Source organism: Hordeum vulgare, chromosome 1H (genome assembly GCF_904849725.1).
Source record: "Hordeum vulgare subsp. vulgare chromosome 1H, MorexV3_pseudomolecules_assembly, whole genome shotgun sequence".
In the NCBI taxonomy this organism is placed as follows: domain Eukaryota; kingdom Viridiplantae; phylum Streptophyta; class Magnoliopsida; order Poales; family Poaceae; genus Hordeum; species Hordeum vulgare.
In genome coordinates, this window is record NC_058518.1 from 465811363 (window position 1) to 465816703 (window position 5341).

General features: G+C 43.4%; 1 non-coding gene across 1 annotated transcript; it reads right to left on the bottom strand.

The window, feature by feature from the left end:
• TRNAD-GUC lies at nt 1-72 on the bottom strand. The gene has a single exon. It is a non-coding gene; the product is annotated as a tRNA-Asp (tRNA).
• Nucleotides 73-5341: the final 5269 nt, after the last annotated feature.

Genomic DNA, 5341 nt, shown 5'->3' on the forward strand with positions numbered 1-5341 from the left:
CGCCGTTGCCGGGGATCGAACCCGGGTCACCCGCGTGACAGGCGGGAATACTTACCACTATACTACAACGACCTAATTGCTTATGTTAGCATTTGGGCTTACTAATTGCATAGGACAAGGCCTGCGCCTCGACATTAAAACCGTGAGGGAGCCTAACCTCCTTCATGGCTATTCTCGCTTAGTCTATCTCTACCCTAAAATCACATTTCTTAAGTCGTCGTTCGTTCGTTGCTCCCCTAATCGAAGGAAGTCACGAGGCCCCCACCGATTGCACGTAGTGGCTGTGGCTCTTCCCCCCACGGTTTCCGCGTATCTCGCAAGGCTAACATGCGATTATATTATTATATATACCTATTAATAAAGAAATATAAGTCTTTTAAAAGGTTTGCGTGTCATCTTCTTTCTAATTCGGATTCATTCATTTTGTATAGGCGTGTTTTAAAATATATATTCATTCATTTTGCTTCGTATGCAGTCTTCTATTTAAATATTTAAAAAGATTCATTTTAGAAATGAAGGTGAGGTGCATCAAGCAGAGTGGAGGATCATCTACGACGCCTGGTAGAGCTCGCTGGACAACACACCGTTCACAACCGAGATTGCAACGTTGTGTGGGCAGGGTTGCGGCTGGTGGTGAACCTCCATTGCGGCCCTACATGCAGCCTGGCACCCTCACCATCAACGGTTGTACTTCAACTTCACCGACATTCACGGCGGCAATTGGGTGTTTCGCTTTATGTGTTCTCGTCATTGTATTAAATTGAGGAGGCAGTCCGCAGGAAGATTCAATCAAGGTGTTTAAGCATGTGTTCTTTTGTCTTACCGGAACGCTATCTACGAAGAAGTGCATGTATGTGCGTCTGATAGCCGAAAGAACTCGCCATCGATGCAACTTACGTTTGTCGCCTAATAAAAGTCATCATAGCCGACTGTCGCTTGATACGTCTCCAACGTATCTACAATTTTTGATGGTTTCATGATATTATCTTGTCAAACTTTGGATGTTTTGCATGCCTTTTATTTATTTTTTCGGACTAACTTATTAATCCAGTGCCAAGTGTTAGTTCCTCTTTTTTCCATGTTTTTGACCCCTCTGAGAGGAGATTTTGAAACGAAGTCCAAACGGAAGAAAATCCCCGAAAAGATTTTTTCTGAAACGGAAGAAGATCGGAGAGCTCGGGGGCCAAGCCAGAAGAGCCCCAGGGGCCCCACAAGCCCCCACCCCGCGGGCAGGGGGCGCCATGCAGGCTGGTGGGCCCCCTGGAGGTCCCCTGACCTAGATCTTGCGCCTATAAATTCTCAAATATTCCCAAAAAATTCAGGGGAGCATCGTAATCACTTTTCCGCCGCCGCAAGCTTCTGTCTCTGCAAGATCCCATCTGGGGCACGTCCTGGTGCCCTGCCGAAGGGGGATTCGGACACGGAAGGCTTCTCCATCAACACCATGACCTCTCCGATGATGCGTGAGTAGTTCACCATAGACCTACGGGTCCATAGCTAGTAACTAGATGGTTTCTTCTCTCTCTTGGATCTTCAATACAAAGTTCTCCATGATCTTCATGGAGATCTATCCGATGTAATCTTCTTTTGCGGTGTGTTAGTCGAGATCCGATGAATTGTGGATTTATGATCAGGTTATCTATGAATCTTATTTGAGTTTCTTCTGATCTCTCTTATGCATGATTTCATATCCTTGTAATTCTTTTCGAGTTGTGGTTTTTGTGTGGTCAACTAGATGTATGATTCTTGCCATGGGAGAAGTGATTGGTTTTGGGTTCATACCGTGCGGTGACCTCACCCAATGACAGAAGGGGTAGCGAGGCACGTATCGTGTTGTTGCCATCAAGGGTAAAAAGATGGGGTTTTCATCATTGGTTTGAGATTATCCCTCTACATCATGTCAACTTGCTTAAAGCGTTACTCTGTTCGTCATGAACTCAATACACTAGATGCATGCTGGATAGCGGTCGATGTGTGGAGTAATAGTAGTAGATGCAGAAAGTATCGGTCTACTTGTCTCGGACGTGATGCCTATATGCTGGATCATTGCCTTAGATATCGTCATGACTTTGCGCGGTTCTATCAATTGCTCGACAGTAATTTGTTCACCCACCGTAATACTTGCTATTTTGGGAGAAGCCTCTAGTGAACACTATGGCCCCGAGGGTCTACTCCACACCATATTTTCAGCCTTACACTTTTTACTTCGTTGCACTTTCCGCCTTCAGATCTCACTTTGCAAACAATCTTGAAGGGATTGACAACCCCTTTGAAGCGTTGGGTGCAAGCTTGTTTGTGTTTGCGCAGGTACTCTGAACTTGACGAGACCCTCCTTCTGGATCGATACCTTAGTTCTCAAACTGAGGGAAATACTTAGTGCTCCTGTGCTGCATCACCGTTTCCTCTTCAAGGAAAAAAACCAACGCAAGCCCAATCTCGGTCAACGTGTCAATTCCTGGCGCTGTTGTTTGAGAAGTAGCAGCGCTCGTCACAGAGGTATCCCTAACCCTAAGTCCTATACGGTGCCCGATGGGATGATAGACGCCGTTGAGCGTCAGCACGCCCACGAAGACGAAGTAATCGAATGTCGGCTGCCCTGCCCTAACCCGTACGTGGCCTCCACCCGCAACGGGATTCCGTAATAAGCGCACCAAACATCGCCAGCCAACAGTTGCCCGTGCACTCACGCACTTGCTATGCCGTGAGCACCAGTTGTCTGATGCTATTAGGTACAATGGGCTGGAATCATATCGGATTGCGAAAGAGTGTTGCTTCCGGACAACGGGCTCTTCAACAACGCCATCGGTAGCAGATCGCCGTTTCTTCAGCATCGTGTGTTGTTGTTGTTTGCCTCGAATCGTAGCGAAGAGATGCAAAAAATTAAATTATGATTATAGGCAGCGGACGACGGCATATACCATTAAGAATCATGTACTACTACTAGGAAAAATGCCCGTGCGTTGCCACGGGTTGGACGAGAAATTGTTGAAGGGGGGTTGCACGGAAGACTTTCGTCGAGTGCATTTTTTCTGACTTTGAAGCATTTTCTTCAGAGTTCAGTTACTAATTCAAGGGACGACGTAAAAGCACACATGATGTTTTTTCTGTGACTTCAATATGACGTTGTAGATCGGACAACCAATATATAATGACAACACATATCTCGCTCGTAAATTAACGATCATATTGGTAACAAAATATTATACACATAACACTTATGTTGAGTTAATGGTATCACACTATAAAAATGTCGTATACTTCACCTAGCGTCCAGAAAAATTATGTGTGTGCGCTAATCGTAAAGCCTTTGTCATATAGATGCATTAACTCAACATAATGGTTGCCATGGTCCTCTGCACCACTTTCAATGTGACCATCTTGAGCGACATCAAGCATGTCATCTTCTTTCTAATTCGGAACAATAACTTAAGAACAACTAAAGACTATATGGACATGACATATAAATGTGTATATTTTTACGATGATGGTTTACTTATGCACTCGTATAAATCGGGATCAATGACGCCATGAGATAATTTATGTATTCATTTTATGGGGCTTCTAGTCATATATGTTTTAATCGTTTGTGTCCTAACCTTTGTAGTTTGTACCAGTACATAAAAACACAAACAAATGCAAATCAAACTTAAAAAAATTAGAACCAAAAGCAATGCATGTAGAAGCAAACAAATGCATGCATGATGAGAATCAAGCGATTTGATGAGTAAAGGAGCATGTCCCTCCTGAGTCGTTCTTTTGATCTGGTTGAGAGTACACGTTGCTAATAAGCCTAATATAATCCTATTTTATGAGAAAATTGCTTGTGAGAAAATTGTACTTCATCCATAAGATCGCCTTCATTAAAATCTGATCAAATCAATAAGCCAGGTGAGTACTTTAAATGTACTTGCAAGATAGTTTGGTGATAAGATATACGAATGCAGACAGAATGCACATGCTCAAGTTAAATAAACTGTAACATTCAACAAGCATAATAATTTAACTGCAAATTGTAATAAATCAAGAAGTGGAAAAGTTGGGCGGTAGTCCCCCCAAAAATTCCAAAAGAAAAGCAAAAATACACCGATCGGATGTTTGAAGCGACGCCTCAAAAGGTAAACAGAAAATAAACTACCACAGTCACGCATTGGGGAGGCACCTCGTAAAGGTCTTATGAGAAAATAAAGCATTGCATGCCTTAGTTGGGTGTATGGTGACACCGCATAAATGACTTATATTGAAAGTAATACCACACACCCCACAGTTGGGCATCTATGCGACACCACAAAAAATGCTTATATAATAAAAAAATATGCGACAGTCGGGTGTCTAGGCGACACCGCGTAAAGGGCTTATAATAAAAATAATATAACACACACCGCAGTCGGGCATTTGAGCGACACCATGAAAAGGTCTTATACTCAAACATAAAGATATAAGAGTATCCATGTGGTACGACCAACCCATGGAATACTCAACGCATCAATCATGGTGACAAGTTAGCAAATAATCACAACATTTATATCATTAGAGGTAAATGTTGTCATAGAAATTATTTGTTCTCTAGAGACCGACAGGAAGACTGACGCCTGACCTGTTAACCAGATGTCCCTGACCGTTGACACGGCTACTCGAATAATTTTGACTCTGTAAAGGTGTACTCTTTACCCGCAACCAACGGGTTTCAACAGTTAGTGAGACTAATTCCGATTACGGTATTTTAGAAGTAAACACACATAACCAGTACACATCCATTGCACCTCGCGACTTCGCGAGACTCGAAATCACCCGAAGTCACGCTCAAGAAACACTATAAGACGGGAAGGCCGACACCTCGAATAGCATGGGATCAAATTTATACCGCAGGCAACTAAGTTGTGCCCTCCCTCTTGGCCTTAGCCGGAAACACCGATGCCCCCTGACCAGATGACTCGCATTATTCCAGGGCCATGGATCCTTCATCCGACCCCTCTATTGGTGTGTACATGAAAATAGGTTTGCAACCTACTAAACCGCATTCCCTTCCGGGAAAGCATGTGGCAGCACGGAAAAACAAGGTGACACAGTGACAAAACTCGATCTATACCGATACTAGAGTTCATTAGTTCATTAAGATACTGTCATGCTCTACCATGACCATGGCACAACCTATCGCGTCCCACGTGACTAGGCTGTCAATTCATTACCGGCAACTTTGTAAGTTTTAATATCATCCGTGCATGAGATCACATCAAGATGTCATGCTACCATGTCTACATGCAACAATTTTTATCAAGAAAGCGTGACGACAAACACCATATCAAAGGTTCAAACATGCTTGCCTAGATCAACGAGGTCGGAA